Below are 24,422 nucleotides of genomic sequence, written 5' to 3'. Positions count from 1 at the left end.
AAGTGAGAACTCCATGCCGAAGAAGAAGATTTTTATACTTTTCAATTCAAATCCTAGAAACGAAATACAAGGAAATTTCTCAGAAAATTGTCATAACAAAAACAAAACATTAATTACTAGAAAAATCATTAGTCAATTATTAACACACAATGCATTCGTTATGAAGTTCGTTTACATGTACTTGAAATTCCAAACAACACTCACACACAAATATTTCAATCTCACCGAAAATAAGATCACCCAATGAAAACCGTACAACCGAATAGATTTGGAATGCAAATTTTGTAGACAATTTGGCAACAGCGACAACCACCTACTGAAGCCACCGATTTACCTATTCATAGAATAAGAGATTCTATCTCAGACACGCAAGCCTCTTGGGCATTTAAGCGATGGTTTCGGTTTTTATGAAAAATAATCTGGATTTTTATGGCGCTAGGTGATGCCAAAGAAATATATAATTTGAATAGAAAGTAGGAAATAATGTAGTCTTTCAAAATATTTTATTTGAATAATAAGCATTCTTTGAACTAGCTTTCGGTATTATGCAGGAATATCTTGTTAAAAGATGACAAAAACACAATTTAAATCGTACATGCTATTTTTTTAAAATAATATTTCTTCAGATGCGTCTTTCTTCACATATCGCCTTTATTCACCAAATCATTATACAATGTTCTAAATTTTTGTGTTGAAAAAATGTGGTCGTAAAATATGATTACGAATTTCATTTGCTTTCCTCTGGTTTGAATTTTTAACACAAACATCTCATTATAGTGAAAGCATTGCTTTGTAAAATTTTATTGCAACTAATTGCAACTTTTCATTCAATACCAATCAAACTATTTAGGACTGAGACAGATATATATTTGACTTAAACCAGCTAAGTTATCAACAGTACCTTAGTGTATACAATAACATAAAGTTAGTTATTTTGATTTGGGGTCGTTAGGCTTTTACGGCAATATTTTTTTATAACATCTTTATTAGATACGCTTACAACAACCTTAATTTACAATTAATTTATTACTACTATTCCTATGTACTTACTAGAATAGTTGGACTAACCAGTATAGTTGTTTTATTTTGGTTCTAATTTGTTTTGCTTTTTGTCAAATGTGATGTTTCCAATTTAATCTACCGTCAAGATGGATTCCAAGGTGTTTAGCTGATTCTGATTGAGAAATCGGGCACCCATTGAGTGATATAATTAAGTTTTTATTAGTTCGCCGCAATGCAAAATTAACGTGGATATATTTGGAGATAGTAAGTTCAATTTTCCAATCTTTCGTCCATTTGTAGATTTTGTTGACTGCCACTTGCACTTTTTCTATTGCCATAGGCAGAGATATATCTTTTGCCATAATAATTGTGCCGCCAGCAAAGGTTCCAAGTAGTGTTTCTTTTGTTGTTGGAATATCAGCAGTGTAGAGCAGATACAGGAGAGGTCCTAAAACGCTACCTTGTGGAACTCCAGCCGAAATAGTTTTAAATATCGAGAACGACATTTCGTGCGATACATTTTCTTCCGAAAAGATATGACTCCAGCAATTGACAATAGTTACGCGGTAACAATTTGCTCATCTCACAGATTAATCCAAAATGCCAAACCCGATCAAAAGCTTGTGAGACATCCAGGAATATTGCAGGGCAGTATTTCTTTTCCTCAAACGCTCTTTCGATAGCCGCAGTTACTTTGTGCACTTGATGGATTGTTCAATGATGATTTCAAAAACCAAACTGGAAATCTGGTATTATTACAAAATTTTTAATACTTGTAAATATTAGTTTCTCAATTCGTTCTGCAGGTTTGTCAGGTTTATTGAGCATAATAATTTGTGCTACAATAAAGCATTCCGGAACATGCTTCAGCCTTAAACAGGCATTAAATATATATGTCAACATGATGATTACTTTTCGTGGCCGTTTTATCAATAATCCAGGTGAAATGTCATCTATGCTAGGTGCCGTTTGAGGATTTAGGTTATTAATTTCAGTGACAACTTCTAAAAGAGAAATTAGATTTAGGTCTACATCGGGTTGATAAACAGGAGATTTTACGGCGGTATGTTAGGAAATAGTATTAATCCATCTTATGATTCTTGGTATTAATAGACCCATCCATCTAATAAATGAATAATATCTATGGAGCTATTCTTTTGTTAACAATTGACAAATTATTTTATTTTGTAATTATTACTTTACGTAGATAGAAATTGTGTTCTCTTTACATTATCACCAAAAAGTATTGAAATCTCAAAAATATATATATTTAATATTAACTAATGATAATAATAGTATAATTAATCAATGTATAGTTTTACCTATACTAACAGCAAATACTTCAAATATGCATTCATTTATGCAAATATCAATTATATTAAATGGCAAAAGAAGTTCAATTTTATCGAATAAACATTATATTATAAAAATATTTATATATGTGCACTCATTATGATGATTCCGTAGTTAAAAATAATATTAATTATTCCATGTAAAATTTTTCAACGCAATATTTAAAACCCACGTTAATACAAACCAATTAGTAACGTATTATCTATAAATACCAAACGAAATAATTATATTATCAGCTTACATGTTGAGTAAACCTGTGAGTTTTATCGAAAAACCAAGGTTCCAGGTCGGTAGCGTAAATCTAAATTTCCGGTAGATAATTATAATTGTGACTAGCTTATCACCTGACTGTGTAATTGATTAAAAAAAATTAATAATTTCAAATCATAACATGTACTTATGAGGACAGTATGACCTGTATTTAATACTGTACACTGTTGTACTGTAGTACCTGGGTTTAGATATAAATAGAAGAATTTTTAACCACAATGCTGTTAAATTATTAACTCTCTGTTTAAGTTTAATTTTTTAAGAAGTGCATTTAGATTAAAACATGTCCCAGGCATTTGAAAGATGGCGGAAATTATAATGATCCCAAAATCTGGAAAGTCACCATATGAAATAAAAACCTATAGACCTATATCACTGCTGTCAGTAATATTTAAGGTTTCTAAAAAACTCCCGTTGAAAATAATAAAACTGATCATAGAGAGAAAAACCCTAATACCAACACACCAGTTTGGGTTTATTAGCAAGCACTCAACAATTGACCAGGTCCACAGAATAACAGATGTTATTAAAAAATCCTACGAAAGTAAAAAAGTTTGCTCAGCTATATTCTTAGATGTAGCACAAGCCTTGGATAAGGTTTGGCATGAAGGCCTTGTTCATAAACTACAGAAAAAGCTACCAAAACAACACACCGAACTATTAAAATCATAGATTACAACCAAATAGATTGAAACAAGAAGAAACTTACTCTACAATTAAAGAAGCTAAAGCAGGTGTACCATAAAGAAGTGTACTGGGACCAATGCTTTATCTACCCTACACTTGTGATATACCACAAATGGAGAATATTACTATTTGCTCATGATACTGCGATTATAGCTGTCGGAGACAATAGTGAAGAAGCCTTACGAAAATACGAAAAATTATAACAGGCAAGTGGCAATATAAATAGTTGGATACAAGCTTGGAAAATAAGAATTAATGAAAGTAAATCTATATATGTGCAGGTGCAGTTCACCTATAAACTAACCGTACAAGCACCAATAACATTAAATAATATTATCATTCCATATAGCAACAACGCTAAATATCTCGGAATCAATCTAGATACAAAACTTCGCTGGAAGGAACATATAAAGAAGAAAAGAAATGAACTGGAATTGAAATATAGGAAAATGTACTAGCTAATTGGAAGAAAATCGCAATTATCAGTACATAATAAATTGCTATTATATGAGCAAATACTGAAACCTATATGGACATAGAGAGTCCTGAGTCCTGAGAGGTATTTTGGGTGCACCCAAATACTACAGTACTGACTACCCACATCGAAACCTTCAGGCAGTCAAGGAATCATGAGAATTGCAAGGGGGCATGAGGAAAGACTCCATTCTCATGAAAATATTGAAATAGTGCAGCTTTTGGTACCACTAGAACAGGACACAGACTCAAAAGAATCAAACCATCTGATCTTGTGTTATGATATGATTATGAATATGTCGATGACTGAAATTAGTTGCTCACAAAAATGGTAATTCTAACAATAAACAGAGGAGTTGTTGCTCGTAACGAATATTATTCTTTATTCTATATAGAGAGTATCGTAGGAGAATCGTGGTAATGTTAGGAACTGATTTATAAGAAAATTTTAGATATAATTCTGAATGTAGTAAATGGAATATGTAGTATGTTGAATGCCTTCTTGCAGATAGTATTAAAGGAGAAAAAGAGAAACTATGTTATGAAATAATTTCTTGTCTTAGATAAATTAGGTAATTTTTACATTCAATAGTTTTAAAATATTGTTATAAGTTGCTGCAGATACTAAAAACCTATATGGACCTACGGAATTCATCATAATTCATTCAACATAACACAGGTATTTCAAAATAAAGTTTTGATAAGAATTGTAATTATATCCTCGATTCCATATTATTTAATATAAATCTAAACCCTTTGTTCCATAGCAATCTACAAATTTAGTGTTATAGAATGATAATATTTTAATAATAATTCATACCTTATACACTTATTCTCGCATTATCTGCCGCTAATTTTTTCTATGAAATAATTAAATTAGCTTAATAAAATGTAAATGCAAAATTAACCTAAAAATGACATCTAACGACAACTGAGACTGTGGTACGAAAGGTGTGGTAGAAAAGGACGCGTGTTGTGAAAACTGTCAGGCTAGATTAGAACAAGTGTTCATGCGCTGTCCTAGCCAATAGAAATTTTTATAGGCATGAATGTATAGGTTTTTTACTATCGTCTCGCAGAATCATGAGAAATAAACTGTGTCATCTTGTGTGGTGAAGTGCACTAAATAGTAAAAACACTAAAACGTTCTACTAGCTTTAGAGACTAACTAAGAGCCAATGTAAGTTAGTCGACAACGACCAGTAAAAATATATGAATAAATTTTAAAAACTTAATTGAATGTCTTAATTAGCACCAACAAAATATATTTAATAATAATTAAGAAACAAAATATTGAAGAATTTCGTTATACACCCAGCTCGTAATCTTTAAGATACTGTTCGATTATCTCGACTTACTGCTGTTTACTGGGAGTAAACAAGCCGGAGGTTTGAAACAAAGCGATCTTTGAAAGGCTGCACACACGTGGACCGGCCGGGATAGGTTTACTTTCAACTTCTTCGAAGTACAATCGGGTCCTTTGACTCGGTCCGTTTTTATAAACTGAATTGTTTAGATACATATTATTACCTGCTAACGATACTTGTCTGAATGAGGTATTATTTTATCGGATCCCCGTTAATTGCTACTTTTAATTTCTTCCGTTCGTCTGATTTATTGCCACATTGAGGTTTCTCCGCAGTCGTGTTATTTTTAAAGAACACGTAAACCTTTAATTTTCTTTTAATTACTCGTGTTAAAGGCCAGGATGCTTCAACGTATACAGAACTGGAATATGTTATTCCATTCATTAGTGAAGCTGTGTGCTTTGTTTCAGTGCATGTGTCCATCAACATATTGGTTTCATTATATTTGTAAATATTGTCCTATAAATTAATATTTAGGGTTTTTTTTTAATTTAAAATTTTATTGTGAAGAATCTATAAAATGTATTTTTTCCACTGTCCTGTATAGGACAGTGGAAAAATTAGTACTGTCCATTGATATCCGTTAATTTTTTCCATCTTTCAGATAATTTACTGATTCGACCTCGAAAGAATGATGTACCTCTTGAGGCTATACACGAATCGAACATTTCTTTGGTATCTGAATATAAGAAATGAATCGCTGATCAAGCGCTGTAAAGTAGTAGTTCATATTTTAACATTTTCAAGTATCATTCGAGCGTTGTTATGCTGAAGAATAACATGGTTGTGTCTTTATTCGAATGCCAACCGTTTTTCCATATTACAGTCGATAGCTATACCTATTGATGGTTTCATTAAGTAACACCCTGAAATCTATGTATTCAAACATTTTTGGATACATATGGTCAACATTGCCACTTTCAACAGGTCGAAATCCGTATTCATATGTAAAAATCGAGGAAGCATGGCTGCCATAAATTTCATACTTAATATAATAATATACATACTTCATACGTCTCAATCGTTTTTTCTTTAATTGAAGTAAAACTAGTGAAACTTGAATACAAAGTCTTCAACATGAAGTCTATTACAAATATAACATAAGCTATTTAATACCTAGTAATACTATTTTGTGATATATTTATAGAAATAATAATAATAATTTATATAATAGACCATATCTTTGGACCTGTAGTGCGTTTTGCATCATCGATCACGTTTGAAGTCAGCAAACCAACGTTTTATTATCGTTTATGACGAGCCGACTCCTTATAACACTTTTCAAGCAATTGCTTCGCTTGAACGGTATTTCCCATCAGTAATCAGTGTAAAATGAAAACACGAAATTATTTTTGTTATTCTGAAATTAACAAAAATAGTGTCACTCTCGGCACAATAACTAACAAACGTACGAGTAGAATATCCTAAAATTTTAACAGCTTTCTTTTGAAGATGAGCACACACTGTGTGTTAGGTCCGGGACTTTCTTGCTGATGTATTATTTTGATGCAAAAGATAAATCATCCTATAGAACTAGTATTGAAATGTTAGAGCGGCGCTGGAATGTTTGCGTGGCTCTTGGTGAAGATTACGTTGATGAATAAAGCCAATTTTAAATTAAAAAATAAAACAGGTTAACTTTGTTATGACCGGGATACTCTCCTTTCCGTTAAATAAAATTGTTTTTAAAGTAAATTAATAGTTTTTGTTTTCTAAATCCGTTGACACATTATAAGTTAAATACGACTTGATTATAATAAACTTTATGAATGAAACTATTAAGATGTTAAACTGTTTATATTAGAACTCTTAGGACAAGTTTGCTCAAAAAACTTTCCTTATTCAGTGCTATATTATAGAACAAATGGCGATATATTAATATCTGACGTAAATTGAAGGTACCTTCCTTGAGAATTTACAAACAACCCGAGTAATACAGAAATATGAGTTTTAATTCATTTTGAGGCATTTCAGATAACTGCTACCACCTGTGGTCCGACACTAATGCATCATACACCAACCGCATCATGAATGTATCTTTAAAATGTGTTGATATTGTTGACGCTTTACAATTAATATAAATATCACGATGATTATACGTGTTATATTAAAACACTCGTGACCGTTGGTTTTCGTTACCACCTATTCCGGTCAGTTCACAGATACGTTATTCATGATGCGCAAAATATGAAAACATGTAAGCGACTGTTAAGGTTTACTATCCGATCTATCTCGGGATGCGGTCAGATTAGATAAGAAAACTTTGTTGGAAATAACAGCAAATTGTTTTGTTTCTTTTAAACACATATACAGTACTGGATTAGCCCATAAGCAAATTAAGCAATTGCCTAGAGCATTGGGTTGTAGGATACCAGAAAAAGTACAATTTTTTTAGACCATGACCGATACTAGTCACATGAAATCAAATCCATTTTTAGACATTTCCCTAGAGTAGACATTACACCATTAAGTCTTAACACGCACTCCGTAGCCAGAGCTCTATTAGTTGCGCGATATAGCATATACCAGGTGTACCGCAAAGTCATTACCGGGTTTCTCGAAAATAAAACTACATAATTTTCAAAAATATTGAAAAATTTTATTTATTCAAACTATTGACCCTTTGATTGTATAGTCCAAAAACTGTTTGTCCTTTGAGCAAAACCATTCGTCGAGTCATTTTCTAATTTCTTAGAAATTGGCAAAGTGCTGCTCTGTAAGCGCGTGTTTCATTGATGCGAAAATTTGATAGTCGGGTGGGGCAAGGTCCCGTTAATACGAAATGTGCGATAATATATCCCATCCAAGTACTTTCAATGCTTCCTTGACCGGTTTCACTTTATAAAATCGACGCGTTTTCGTGATGTAAAATCACTTTACCGTGTCTTCGGTACTATTATGGCCATTTGTCGATCAATGCATGGTTCAAATTAGTCATTAACTAGTCATTATCACATGCCACTATGGTCTCACCAAACACGGAGCATTTTCTTGTGCTCAAAACGGTTTGACTTTGATATTAGATTTTTTGCACCTAGGGTTTTCAAAATAAATCCACTTTTCATCACCCCTCACTTGATATTGTCGTTCAATTGATGTGATACCCATCTTCCCTTCATTTGGATTTTCCCAATTGCTCGTAATTGTTTTTCAGTATGGATTGGGTCTTCAACCAATAACCCTTGCAGTTGCGCATCTTCAGACTTTTACGATCTACAAGTACGCTGTATATCTTGAACATCGAAATCATCACTCTTGAATTTTCGAAACCACGCCTCCCATTTTTTAAGATTTAGAGTATGCTTTAATGAGAGTAAATTTCTACCAGCGATAGATGACTTTCAGCAGCTTTTTTTCTTCAATGCAAAGATTTCCAGGCGCGAAACTTGACATTTTCAAAGAGGCATAAATCTATGATGCTATTTACATTCTCAAAATATAACAATAATAACTTTCCGGTTCACCTGGTATATATATTCAGAAAATTAAAAAATTACACGTTTTGGCGGAAAAGGTTTCGGGTCTTTATTCTATTTTATTTTAAGAACGTTGTTTCAATCAAGTTACCTTGACAGTAAAATCGAAGAAAACGTGAAGATGGCCGAGTCTACCGAACCGTCGTCAAAGTGACAACGGTTTTTTATAATATGGGAACCATGCACAGATGAAAGAAGGGCATAATACCTGAAAAAATGCTTCAAAAACAATTTTAATTCTCAATTATTTAATAGCTAATTTTCAAATATTCATCTTATATTATATTTCTACTAAACCTATGTACTTATTCTGCCTATTCATTCTTGATATCGAGATAATCTATTTATATAAATAAATAAATATATATTGTCGTACAATAATTACTAATAGGTTATTTTGGCAAAGTTTTCGTAAAGATGTCAATTTCCTACCAAAGACGTTTTCAGACGTCTTTTTTCTGACGATTACCCTTAGGGCCAAAATATTCAGCAGGTTATAAAACGCTATAGGTTATAGCATTCATCCTCTAGCGTTATATAACAGAGTACTAATGGAAAATAAAGGCTCAAAATGAGGAAGAAGAATTTGTTATGTCAAGATACAGCATTTTCTTTTAACTCTATGATTTTAATTCATATATCATATACATCTAAGTGAGTTATACTGTTTTCATTCCAAACAGTGCCACTTGCGAAAAGTGTTACTTTATAGATTTAACTGGAAAAAACACTGTAGCTGAAGAGTACACTGTATCCTAATAAAGCTATATTTGGTTGAACAGCAGTTTCTTTATTTTATAGATGTCAAAAGCCATATTGAGTTTTGGATGGCCTGCCAAGATGACAACGCCAAGGTTGTGGAATGTGGTGTACAGTATTTCACCGAATTAATATGTAATGAGAAATACCTTCCCCCTCAGTGTTCTCGTTGTGCCACACTCAGTGTGCCATATACTCATATAATGTTGTTCCTTAGCTATACTGCGTGCGAACTTAATATCCCTCCCTGTTTCCTAGACTTATTCACCTCAGAAAATCTACGCAAGCTCCTCAGAATGTTTTAATTTAATTGACTAATTAATTAACCGAATTTAATTGTAGAAACATATATAAAATTATAAAAAGGTTCTTTTCAGAATAAAACGTGTTCAAAACTCCGAAGAATCCGCCAATATGTAACATCGTCCCTTGATATTCTTCCCTATAAAATGTAATAAATTGTGTGTAATAAAGCCATAAAAATTTTATATAACAGCTTCTAATTGGTAGTTTAAATAGACTGTAAATGAACATATGATTGAGCATTACCGTAATTTAATTCATATACAATCAATTCGTCTAAAGCATTGTTTATAGTTTGTACAATTCTATAAATATAGCCGGCTTGGTTAACGCAGTAGTAAAGGCGACAGAACGGTCCACCTACTGTTGCGATAGTCGCGGGTACGAATTCTGCTGGGGCATGGATGTAAATTTAAATTTTGTGATTGTTTAATATTTCTGATTGTCCTAGATAAAAGTGTAAAATCCGACCAGGGAAATGATACAAGTCACGCCAGTAACCAGGTTGGGTAAGACCGGATTTTGGATGATTTCTAAGTTGGTTACTCGCCAGTCGGTAGGTTTAATGCTGAGAACGGTGGTTCGAAGCCCATGTTGGTCCAGTCCAGATAAACCCTCATTGGTAAAAAGAAGACTTTAAAATGCTAAAAGATCAAAAAAATAATTAAAAAATGAAAAAACAAATTATTTAGGCGTATATTTGTCTTACAGTGGAAAAATATTAATTTATTTTCTTATAATGTAAAAATATAGCTTGATTTGTATTAATTAATGAAAATTCTATATTTAGAATAAGTAGAATAAAATATATGTATTTGAAACGATACCATACTTCTTGCTACACCGTTATACAATTACAAGTTAATAATCAATTTTCGGTTTGGCAGTTGTGGTGATCGATCGACGGGTCCTCCTACTGCTGCTATAATGTCAGGTTCGAATCCCACTAACGCATGAATGTAACTTATATGTGTGATTTAATTTCAGCAAATCGAATTTATACACAGTATAGTGGTTTAATAACAATAAATTTTCAACGAGAACGATAGAAAAAACTGAAACCTCAGAGTATTGGGATGAAATATGAGGAATATACCGAACGGGATACGTGGCGGCCAATCGGAAACGTTCTCACCTGTCGGGTCGATAGCGGGAGGAGTGTAAGTTGGCTATTGCGCTTACCTGACGCGTCAGGTAAGGAAGCGCGCATGAAAAGGTCCGACGACGCCCAATACCGGCCCGGGCACCTGCGATTTCACCTGCCTCAGGTGGGCGGCAAATCGTCATGGCCAATAAAATACGTTCCGCGGCGATCAACGCGGGTTTCCGCCAAATCCGGTTTAAAATTCGAATCGCGGCCCTCGTATTTGACAGTTCCGTTTCGGAAAATTAATTATCCTTTTCCTAATACCATTATCATCCTAATTATATGTTAGAATGTCTAGTACAATTAAAAGTAATTTAGTTTAAGGTATTTAGTGTTCTACGCCAACAAGTAAAGTTGGATCCGAATAATTTGATGGACATCGGGAAGGAATATTTATAGTAATAAGCAGCTTATATATTTCCTAGTTCAAGATTTTTTAAAATTATTGCTCTTACTGGTTCAATCTGCCCAGTGGGCCATAAATGTTTCTTATGATTATAAAATATATATGACATGTAAAAAATTACTGCATCAACTGGTCTTTTGTGTAAAATATGTTAATTACTAATTCCTATTCTAATTGTTATTCTATAGTCTGTGTTACGTTCTAGCACTAGATAAAATCACGTTGCATATTTGGCTGATTTCGCATATTTTATTTTGAATTACTTGACACAAATATTTTGGATTACAACACTCGTTATGAGTGCTAGACATCGCGTTGTATCACTTCACTAGAAACTCAGTACGGAGCATCGAGAACGGGACGTAACCTATATTTTGAAACCGTTGTTGTTGTATGTTGAACCGTTTGAAATGGTTGCTATATTAGATTTATTAATACTACCCCATAGTTATATTGCATATGAACAAATAGGCTTAAGTGTCGATTCGTAGTGTAATATCTTGTTAATGATAACTTGGATTTGCGCCCTATAAGCTAATACATTTGATAGAGTTTAAGTCCAAGTTGCTTTCGTTTCGCAAGTATGTACTTCTTCCAGGTTAGGCGTCGGTCCATTCGTCCACTTGGGGAAGTTGACAATTATTGATAATCACTGATGGGTATGCTCTTCTACGCAGAGTCAATGTTGCATGGGTACATTTTATTTCTTTTACTTTGAAACGCCATGTTTTCGGCCACAGTTGTATTTCATCAAGGTGTGTTTGGAGGTTCTTTGATACTATTACTGGATCTTGCGATGCTAAGATGGCGGTGTCACCTGCATCTCCACAGTAATGTGGCAATGTTGTAGGAGGTAGATTGGTTGAATATAGTAGCCTAATTTAAATAATTTAAGTAAGTTTTTAATTAAGTGCAAGACAGTTTTCATACTTTTATAAACCATGTATACCAACGTTTCCAAAACTAGTTGACAAAATTCTTCACTGCATGCAGTTTCATGCATTTGCGAGGTTATAAAGATTAGTCTATTTTAACGTGGCAGCAATATCATTTAAACTTCATTTCACTATAGCAAGATCTTGAAATATTGCAACAAATTCGTTCTTAAGATTGGTTAGAAACCTTAAAATACTGATATAACGTAATAAGCTTGCAACGAAAAGCAGACACACTTTGTATTAGTTGCTTGTATATATTCTGTTATTTTTCCACTCTAAAAAGGCCTTTAATAAAAGAAATTGGAGAATATATAATATACTTCAATCAAAACACTTCCATAATTTTTACAGTTTTCTTTCCATATTTCTGGCGACATGGTGATGCCGCATAGAAAAGACGGTGATAGTTTGGTAACCAAAGCCGTTTGTCAACTATGTCCACTGCAATTATTCGAACTGCAACGGTGTACCTTTCACAACCCTTGCAATCTTGAGGATGACTTTGCATCTGTTATTCGCTACTGCTAATAATATCTTTAAATCATTGAAATGAAGGCTAACAATTTGACTGTAACGGAGTAGATTCAAATATTTATGATCACTAAGAATCGTTGCTCTCTCCATATCCAAATTTTACAAGAAGGTGGATACATATTCCGTTGTTCGCCAGAAACGTTTAATAACTTGACTTGTAATAGTCAACAAGCATTATTATGTTGAAGTAAATTTAAATACGCGAAATCATATTCTGAAAGCAAATGTTTCAATCAACTTGATCCAGCAGTTCCAATATTCCGCTCCAGATGCTTACTTCTTTCCGTATAGCAACATTTTTTTCATAAAACGCAGTCTAGTACATCATGAACTAAAATATAATAGATCTCCATTCCTATCCATAATACCCTTTATCAAACAGATACTATAATAAATACTAGTTAGATTTTTACTAGTCGTGAGGAATTTCATCTAATTTGAATAGCTGTTGAGGCTATTGCTGACCACCCTTCTATGGCCTCCAAGAAATTTTTTCATAATTGTTAATTTGACTAATTATCTGCTCCTTATTTTTGATTAGGCATATTGTGACAGTTTAAATTATTAAAAAGTAAGTTAAGTTAACAAAAAGTTTATAGATGTCAACTTCTCATAGCATATATCAAGAAATATTCGTTATGATAAAAATATTCATCAGTTGAAAGTACAAAGTGGTACTGAATAAAGGTAAAAATCGGAGAGTATTTGAATTTGACAGACAAGAGAGAGGATGGTTGCTTGAATTGTCCACAGATTCTTCGACATGGCTACTAAAAGCGGTAGCTACATGAAAACAAAACCATAACAACATAATAACAATAACTAACTAGTTGAGTAAAGAACTAATAAGAAAAAGGTTCCCTTTCCCATCAATAATATGCAGTCACGATGGACAAAATCATGGAAATAAAGCTTGAGTTACTACGTATACAGTATTTATGGGATTTGATCCCCAGTGACATTTTCATTGTGAAATTGTAAAAGATAATTTTGCGTTCAGTATCTTACTTTAGTTTAAAAATATATAAAGCTAAAAGCAGATTATGTTGAAAAAATCTACAACCTATATATTTTTTCTAAGAACTCACTTAACTATGCTTCTACTATATTTATATTATATGTCATCACTTCGATTACAAATATAAGTTATATCTATTAGTATGATAAATATAAGTGAACCAAAAAGTGTATTCCGATGAATTATTTTCCTTTATTGATAGTGCATATCCAATAAATAAATATCCTTTACTGCTCCTTTACTAAGAAACAATTTTATCTTTAGAAAAATTTGGTTTCCACAACAAAGGTGTATTCAGTACGAGTTTTAAGAATTTGTGTAGGTTAAATATCGGCATATTAAAGTGCTGTTTCGGAATCAGCTGAATCACATGAAACGCTTCAGATATCATATCTAAATGTAATACATTATTATATTGTTATCAACATAACCGATTATTCTATCTTACTCCAAGTTTCTTGTCGATTTCGATCTCATTAGACATTGAATCATGGTTCAAAGTAGCTAGATAAACTGAGTAACATATACAGCAATATATTCTATGCATTTTAAACACAATGAATTATTCTAAAGAACACACATCATTATTTAATTAAAACAAAAAAACATATTTAATAATCTACATAGTATCAAACACTAAATAATGTGGAGTCAGAGTTCCAGAAACTTAACACAAAGCAAATGATGATCAAATCACTAGTGGTGTTTATATTACCAAATTAAACGCAAAAGGGGAACCCCATGAAAGAAGTTTGTTCGTCCACACACACCTATAGAGTTTAGATTGATATATTATTTAATGATTCATTTAATAGGTCAATTGAAAAGTAACCGGCCTACCATATTAAAACACATTTTTTTGGCAAAATTAGTTTTTTTTAATCAACATAATTCCCTTCAAGGGTGATACACTGATTATAGCGACCCTCCAACTTTTCAATACCATTTTTGTAGTACGATTGGTCTTGTGCTTCAAAATAGGCCTCAGTTTCGTCGATCACCTCTTCATTCGACTAAAATTTCTTTCCAAAGCCAAAATTCCTTCCCTTCTGTTGAGGTTTGAGAACAGGAAATAGTCGCTGGGGGCCAGATCTGGAGAATACGGTAGATAAAGAAGCAATTCAAAGGCCAATTCATGGATTTTTGACATGTTGCATTGTCTTGGTGAAGCAGAACTTTCTTTTTCTTCAAATGCGGCCGTTTTTCGGCGATTTCCTCCTTCAAATGGTCCAATAACTTTTTCTATTTCAAGGCAGCCAATGAAAATTATTCCATGCGCATCCCAAAATACAGGCGCCATAACCTTGCCAGCCGACTGTTTTCCCACGCTTTGGAGCGGATTCATCGTGTTTAGTCTACTCGGATTACTGTCGATTGGACTTCGGAGTGAAATGATGGAGAAACTCGGGTTTATTATGCTTCATTATCTTCAAACATTGCTCCAAATCATCAACTCGTCGTTGTTTTTGGTCAAAAGTGAGCTCGCGCGACACCCACTTTGCACAGAGCTTTCTCATACCCAAATATTCGTGAATGATATGATGTACACATTCAGTTGATATCTTTAGAGTGTCTGCTATTACATTCAGTTTCAATTTACGGTCATTCAAAATCATTTTGTGGATTTTTTAATGTTTTCTTCGGTAACAACCTCTTTTGGGCGCGCACTGCTTCAACGTCTTCGGTGCTCATTACACCACGTCTAAATTTAGCATACCAATCCTTGATGATTTATTTTCTTGGGGCAATGTCCGGAAACCCGGCATTAAGCCAAGTTGTTGCTTTAACTGTATTTTTTCCTTCAAAAAGCAATATTTTATCAACACGCAAAATTCCTTTTTATCCATTTTTTCACAATAACAAAAGTTGCTTCACTCAAAATGCTATAATTCACAAACTCATGATCCAACAGCTGTCAAATTTATACACGCATGTTTTGAGAGTTAGGGCTAACTAAGAAACATATGGATTGAATTCTAGTAGCGCCATCTATGTGTCAGGCCGGGGACTTTTAAGTTGAGCTGTTATAGTATTTAATGATTCATTTATCTTGTCGTAAAACAATCAATCGCTTGGATTGGGGAGACAAACTTCTGACTAGCCTACTGGGGCTTTAATTATTGCAGAAATTGAATTTTGTAGGGTACTGTTTTAGATGTTTATGTATTAAGTGCAATAATAATGGATACTTAAAGTGTACGTGAACGCTTCGCATCATTATGGTGAAATATTATTTGCTGGGATCCCTGTCTGTTTTGGTATTGACATACATTCTCTCTGATTTTTTGGTATTGACATATCTTCGCAACTCTTTCAACTGCATTCACGTAGTAAACTGAATATATGTAAACTTCATTTAAGCCACCCTTTAATTATGAAATAAATATAAATATAGTATTCATGTATTCATGTAGTGTCACAAGTCAGTGAAAACGATGGCAAAAATCCATGAATTGTGTTTCGAATTGCTTCCTCATCCACCGTATTTTCCAGATCAGATTTAATTTGTTTTGAATCATTTTTCTTAATGAGAAATTAGTGAGTTTAGTGAGTTCCTTATTTATTTTTATGATGTCGTTTCAATTTTTAGGTTCAAAATATTTCGCAGAAATAACTTTTATTTTGGGTAAAATAAATACCTAGAATTGACACAAAGTAGTTTAGTCATCATGTCTAGTGGTTGATTATATTTAAATGTAAATAAAATATTTACATTTTGCTACTGCAATATAGCAATATACTACACGAAACTAATATTTAATTTAATATAAACGTGCTAACGGTTCATGTTAAATATTTTCTTCTCAAAGTGACAGTATTTCTGGACCATTAACTCCAACGTTAGCATCAGAAAGAACGCAAGCGAGCTAACCCTCTCAAACATTACTAATACGCGACCTTTCGTTCCTGACGGATGAGTCAACGCGTCAACAAAGGTCTATGTAGGGGTGCATACTGTTCCGATTTTCAGGAAATGGTCTTATTGTCGTCATGATTCACGAACTTTCAGGATATGCCTACTGACGAACGCATCTCGACCGGACAAAAGCCGAATCGTTTGTCTTTCATCCGGCACATCCTTGGGAGGGAAAATTCAGTAAATAATTATTGTTTCTGTCAATTTAAAAGAAATATCCAGCACGTAGTAATGGTGATGGGCGGTTCGATTCTCGTAGTAATGATGTAAGGAAGTACAGTTGATTTGGATGAAATTTTATTGTTATCTACCAGTACATTTCTATCAATAGAGATAATCCGAAAATTATATTACCAGGACTGTGAATTTATTTTGAAGTATTTACAACAAATAAGTATTTTTGGTATAAATGGAAGATCGCTAAACGAGACATGGATGTTTCAAAATGGAACATTGGATAAGGGCAACAAAAGTGAATAGAAAAAAATCTGAATAGAATTTGATTGGACTTTGTTAGTTATAATACTTAAAAAAAGTATTATAACTATTCAGATTTTCTTTGTTTTTTCTATCCACGTTTGTTGTCTTTATCCAAGGTTTGTTAGTTATAATTGACTGCAGATATATTGTTATTTATACTGGAAACAGCAATGGTATTATTCTTAAAGCAGAGTTAGTATTTTCCTTGAATGACAAGGGTAGATAATATGGAGAAATGAACCATAAATGTTTTTTTGGCTCAGGTTTAAGAATCAGCCGTTAAATAGCAATTTAAAAGAAATATCCAGCACGTAGTAATGGTGATGGGCGGTTCGATTGTCGTAATAATGATGTAAGGAAGTACAGTTGATTAGGATGAAATTTTATTAACATTGGATAAGGACAACAAAAGTGAATAAAAAAAAATCTGAATAGAATTTGATTGGACTTTGTTAGTTATAATACTTTTAAAAAAAGTATTATAACTATTCAGATTTTCTTTGTTTTTACTATCCACGTTTGTTGTCTTTGTCCAAGGTTTGTTAGTTATAATTCACTGCAGATATATTGTTAAATATACTGGAAACAGCAATGGTTTTATTCTTAAAGCAGAGTTAGTATTTTTCTTGAACGACAAGAGTGGATAATATGGAGAAATGAACCAAAAATGTTTTTGCTCAGGTTTAAAAATCAGCCATTAAAGGACATGGAGGAAACATTCGTTCACGAAAAGTTCTCAATAAGTTAATCGGCAGAGTATTACATCCAGTTGAACTGATATGGGGTGTGTCAAATAATTATTAAAATGGATATGCCGGTCGAGAAGGATATACAAGCAATAGCTCTTTGGATATGTGAAACGAAGCATTGCCTACAATAACACCATTAGTCTGGATGAACTCCATCAGACACACAGAAGAAAAAATTGACATATGGTCGAATCTTGAAGGGTTGGATAGCTTCGAAATTAACAGTTTAGTTATAGGTTTGAATAGTGACTCCAAAAGAGACGGTGACTGTTGGAATGGAATTAAACTTTCGTGATGTGAGATGTGAGATATCATCCAAAGCTGACAATTACCAAGACAGGATAATAAAAATGGATGAAAATAATTAAAGGTGAGTATACAATTAATATAGGATAAGAGTAGGCAATCGTATTGTAGAATGTGTAATATTGTGTGCATAGATTAGTTTGTAATTGTTCAAAATTTGCATAAACATTTAGTTTGAATGAAGAAGGAGAGAACGGATACTAATTGTTTTGCAGATATGCAGACTGCAGATATGCCTTAGGAAACCTGCAGTGGCCAAACCTAATTTTATCAAGAGAAATGTATCCAGGTAATAACAAAAGAAACTACGGAGATATATGAGGATATCATAACGACTTGTTTAGTGACGAATCAAACAAGAACTAAACGTGAAAATGCAGATCTGTTCTCTAATGAAAGTAAAATAGGTTACTTAAATATGCAGCTGTTAGGGATATTATTACATAAAAAACAAGCACCTAGAACTCTACTTCATAGGTGGGGTGCTAAAGAGTTCAATGTAAGTTCAATAAAGCAATCCTAACCTACAAATTATTGTGGCTGTATAATTGACTGTAGTTTAAGCCCTTCGATAATATATGCATTATATGAACTATAATAATAAAACAAATTATATGTAATAACATTATTTTTGCTACATTATTTTATTTGCATTGGAACTTTGTTATGCGACGTTGTGACGTTATACATTTTGATGAAGTCAGTTTACTGTTACTTGTTGCGGGAGGACTGCATATGTTTTATCGTACGGTTATTTGTGATCCTCATAATTTAAATATAAGAACGTAAATGTAAAATAATATACTATTAGATGAAAGTAATAAATATCTGACTTAATATGACAAAATAGCAATAATTTATAAAAAAGATCACTCAGTAGAAGGACAAGTTCTTTTTTCGAATTCCGCTCCAACTTCCCCTTTTGATAAAAACCCCCGGCGCCGCTAAGTATTGCCAACAGATACTTCGAAAACCAAAATTAATCCGCGCTTCTTCCAGCAAGTTTCCTAAATTAATTAGCAACTTTCTATATTTCTTACTGGCTGACTGTAATTAAACAATAATACGTTTGGAATCGCGGTTATTTATTTTTGCGAAACACGGCTGGGCGCAGCCGGCTCGGCTCGCCTCGGCTCCGTCCAGAACCGGTTCATTTCCTCCCCTAAAAACTTGGAAGCACTTGCTGGCAACATCTTTTATGCCACAAGGTAATTTTACAAGTAATTAGAAGCAATTACACGATGTCATTATGCCGCTTTTCCGTGGATATATATTCTCCCGTCTTTTCGGTTCGGGAACTTTTTTGGTTCGAGGTGAAGTCAAGAAGGAAGTAAAAGAAAAACTTGCTGAAAAAATATTAGGTATTGCTGTGTTATATTAAAGTTAGTATTAAGTGTTAAAGGATTCAGGGAAAAGGTATATAAAAAACAAGAAGAAATTTCAAATGTATTCATAGGGACAAACTGATGATAAATAAATAGTTATTTGGTGTAACTCAGTCTGGATAAATGGAAATGAAAGGACAAAATAAGCGCATATATTTTTATGTTTTAGATGTTTACATCTGTGGCGAGCGCCATGACCCTTTAAACCACCACGCATTGTACCACCAAACAACAAGTTCAAACATCTATTCTGATGAGCGATATCTATTGGTCAAAATGAGAACTATGAATGTAAAAATTGTCAATAAATAAATGAAAAGAAACAAAAAATTATAAGACTACCTCTTTAACTACGCGCCCAGACTGTTCATAAATAAATAATTAGTTGGCGTAACCCAGTCTGGCTAAATATATAATAAATATATATATATATATATATATATATATATATATATATATATATATATATATATATATCAGATATTTAGATGTATTTTGATTAATGTTGTGAAGTATCAATGTAAACAATTGTTAAACATTGAAACTTAGCTACGAAATTCGATGGTTTAATAACTAAATTCCTAAACAGCAGTTTTCCATTTAGCATTATTGATTTAATCGATGTAGAGAGATATAAATCATGGAACGCTAAAAGTGCTTTTTCCATATTAATTACTTTGATGTTTAATTTGAAGAAATCTGTCAAAAAATAATTTTAGTAACTTTTGGCGATGCTGCTCCATCATATCCCAATTGTTGGTTTTGGTTTCAACGACTTAGAACGATAGAATGATCTAAAACATTCGAAGACAATGAATTTCAAAACTTGTCCAAAACGGACCCGTCCAAACTCTCAAATAAGTGTACAATCATTTCCCAAATTCTTTCAGACCACTTGGCAGTTGATGAACCAACTTTTCTTTGAAGTTTAATAGCGTTATGAAAGATCTGAGGTTTTAACGTAACATGATTTCGAAATGCTGAAGGAGTATGAAAATGGATTAATGATTGGATTGCTGCAAAATAATAATACCTTCAAATTCTCTGTTTGGCCTCAAAAATTACCAGTTTTAAAACCACGAAACCAGTATTGACATGTTAAAATTGATGGAGTATGGTTGCGGTAAGCTTCACCAGTATCCGATGACCTTCAGTCGCCTTCTCCTTCAGATTGGAGTAAAAAAGTTGTAAATCTCCCCGCAAATGGAATTTACTCGCTATAAATTCAGATATTTTCAACGCACCGAAAAAAAATCAAATACAATACAATACTAAAAAGTGAAGCCTGTTAATCAGGCTTCAACATGAAGTTCGTTACAAGTGTACCCGATGCGATTTAATGCACAGTAACATCATCTGTTTAAAATCCTTTAAAATTAGTTTATCGGATTTTAAATAATGATTTATTTATAGGACAAAATATACGACCAGCCATTCAATTATCTTCTCTTGAATGAAATAATAATGAACAGACTATTGTTCTAACGGTGCCTCTTTATCGTTCATAGTTCTAATCTACTTCACTACATCCAGTTTTGTTGAATTAAGTTTATTTGTATTATAATAATAAATACGTATGGGTATGTGTGTCATCATCAGTTTGTCCTTGGTAACATCACAATAAAAATCGAGTTTCCTGTATACAGAGTCGGAATAATGAACCAATTGGGCGTATCGTACTTCCCGTAACAGTTGGACAGCCATCGGCACTTTTCAAAACAAAAATTATCGGACAAGTGAGAACAAAACCGAGCTAAGTTTTAATTGTTAATCGGTGCTTATTGAAGATAAAAACGGACTGATTTTAACGCTCGCACACATACACACACGGTCTTAACAAGCACAATAGCGGTCAATAAGTCACGCACAATAAGCGGCATTATCAAAAGATTTTATCTTTAATTATTTTTAAAAAATAGAGATAACTCGTTTTTTAGCCACAACTCTTTTGTTAATAAATAAGGCAAACATTCATATTAATTCAATTATAATTATGTAAATATAAACCTTTTTTATTTTGTGACCAAATATAAACAGTTACAGGAATTTTTTGTCCTTAATATTTTGACAAGACAGGAAATGAAAGGACAAATATTGGTAGTGCATATTTTCAAACTCTGTCTGCTCGGCCACATGATTTATTGTCCAATCTTATTTATTGTCAATTTATTTGTCCTGCTTATGTTATGGTAATAATTTCCTCATAGTTAAGTAGATGAAATTTATTTCAATAATTATGCAATATCAAGTATTTTAAATAATGTTTTAATAACTTCATAACAAATATAATATAACCAAAACAAGTTACAACTATTTTGGACAATAATGACAATTTTAGATAACAAAGATGGAATGTAGTAACTAATGCAAACTATTTTCGACCACTTAAACTATAGATATAAATTATACAATTTTTGAGGTGATATAAACTTTGGTATATTTAACTATCGGTAATATTACGCTCTTGGGTAATGTGGAAAATATTAATGTAATAGGTCAAATGAAAGTCCCCGGTATGACACATAGATGGCGCTACTAGAATCAAATCCATGTTTTTTAGTTAGCCCTTGCCAAAAAGTTGTTGTCAAAACATGAGTTTATAAATTTGACAGCTGTCGGATCATTAGTTTATGAATTATAGCATATTGAGTGAAGCAACTTTTGTTATTGTGAAAAAAGAATGGATATAAAGGAATTTCGCGTGTTGATAACATATTGCTTTTTGAAGGGAAAAAATACAGTTGAAGTAAAAACTTGGCTTGATGCAGAGTTTCCGGACACTGCATGAATGAACCCGCTTCAAAGCTTGGGAAAACTCAATAGTCGGCTGTCAAGGTTATGGCGTCTGTATTTTGGGATGCGCATGGAATAATTTTCATTGACTACCTTGAAAAAGGAAGGACCATCAACAGTGACTATTATATAGCGTGCGTTATTGAACCCTTTGAAGGACGAAATCGCCGAAAAACGACCGCATTTGAAGAAAAAGAACGTGCTATTTCCTGTTCTCAGATCTGAAAAGAATGCTCGCTGGGAACATATTTTCGTCGAATGCCAATTTTGAAGCAAAGGACAAATCGTACTACAAAAATGGTATCGAAAAGTTGGAGGGTCGCTATATTAAGTGTAAGTATCACCCTTGAAGGGAATTATGTTGAATAAAAACTATTAAACACTATTAAATAATATTATGGTTTTGACATTTTTCTACGTAAAACAATTTTTCTATTTAGTATTATTGAGTTATCAGGGTATATAGATAATAATTATTTAATTGCATACTAACATCGTTCTCTTCCTATCCGTCAAAAGATCACAAAAAGTTGTAAAACGTTTTGATTAATATATATTGTTTTTCTTTTAATTAATGTCTTAATAAAGTGCAAAAAATATCAATACAGTTACAACGTAATATATCACAGAGTTAAAACTATCAGGCCAATAAAATAATTTTAAATGATTTGAGATAGACGGTGTTATGTTGAAACCAGACTTCGAAATTTCAGTATGTGTTATTTCATTGAATAATGAACAAAAATATATTCCGAAAACTGTGTTAAGCTTCTGCCAAGCATGATCAATCGATTTCAACATGTGAATACTGATATCGATGTTTTAAAAGTGGTGATTTTGACACCACAGACAAAGAGCATGCTGGACAGCCAAAAGAATGTGAAGATGAGTAAGTGAAATTATTATTCGATGAAACTGTCAATGGGGATAGGCAAGTGCTAATACTTGCTTCGATATATGAGTCTGACCTGTCAAAGCAGCACTTTACCTCTTATGATGATACCAAAAAAAATTAAACATATATCGTTCTTTCGAGATGAAAGCTATAAATTGCCTAAGTTATGGCAAAGAAATAGTTGCTGTATCGAATCTATCGCTAAATCGATCATAGTTGAATACATTGTACCGATTGTTCACAAAAAGCTTCAACTCAAGAAAATATTTTAAAAATAATATATAGACATAACATTATATAATTCTTGTTTCTATAGTGATTTAGAAAATGTGTTTCGGAAACAACATGAAATAAACTGAACAAAGGATTTTTGTGTAATGATTTATTATGGCTTTTTACGTGGATCCTTAAAGCATCCATTAACTTATTGGTAATTTTACAGATTCATCTATAGCCCGTGTGTGACAATGGTATAGCAAGTTCATTTGTAACCTTTATTCATTAATCGATGAAAGTACTAAAGATTATCCAATGCAAGTCTTGGTAGAAAATTATGATACCCTGTAAGAATTAATAACACAGAATTCCTCTATCATATAATGTCCTGCCTCTTAAGCTTTTTTGTTGCTTTCCACAACGAATAGTCTGTAGCCTCGGTTTGTGTCAAATTCTCTAGGTATTTTTGAATGCCTTGGTTTTGTTCATTTTGGATTAGTTTTTCAGCTCTTTTATTGCCCTGTTAAATTTTCTTTTATTCTCTTCAGTCCTTCGCTGTTACCAATTCCGTCATAACTTTCTTTTTTCTGCTATCTTTTTCTGTATTGTACATGATATATGTGTATTTTTTCTTGGAAATGTTACATTGTTAGAAGTCACGAAATATGCTGCCTCTGTATATTTTTTGTAATGTTTATTGCTTCTGTTTCTATGTCAATTTCAGTGTGTAACGGTAAGTTTAGAGAGATGTTTCGGACTAAATTTTCTCTAAGTAAGGACCACTTAGTTCTATTATTGCACAGAGAAGGGGGTTTATCTTTGATGGTAATTTTTGAAAAAAGTGTTACTATTATTGGTGAATGATCAGAAGACAGGTCGAAACATGATTCTGCATGACACTTTTTTTGTATCAATATTTTTTGTGATACAGAAATCTATAGTATCGG

The 24,422-nt window shown here is 32.6% G+C and overlaps 1 protein-coding gene across 2 annotated transcripts in view; it reads right to left on the bottom strand.

The window, feature by feature from the left end:
- The window catches only part of LOC143191556 (zinc finger protein 1), a 749,575-nt gene that overhangs the window by 459,694 nt on the left and 265,459 nt on the right, over positions 1-24,422 (bottom strand). The gene's annotated exons all lie outside the window — the stretch shown is intronic.

The sequence above is a fragment of the Rhynchophorus ferrugineus genome, unplaced genomic scaffold (assembly GCF_030347505.1).
Source record: "Rhynchophorus ferrugineus isolate W39M unplaced genomic scaffold, kcgeb_rfMv2 rfM2, whole genome shotgun sequence".
In the NCBI taxonomy this organism is placed as follows: Eukaryota; Metazoa; Arthropoda; class Insecta; order Coleoptera; family Curculionidae; genus Rhynchophorus; species Rhynchophorus ferrugineus.
Note: the sequence above shows the minus strand (reverse complement) of the source record. Positions and strands in the feature narration are given on the sequence as shown.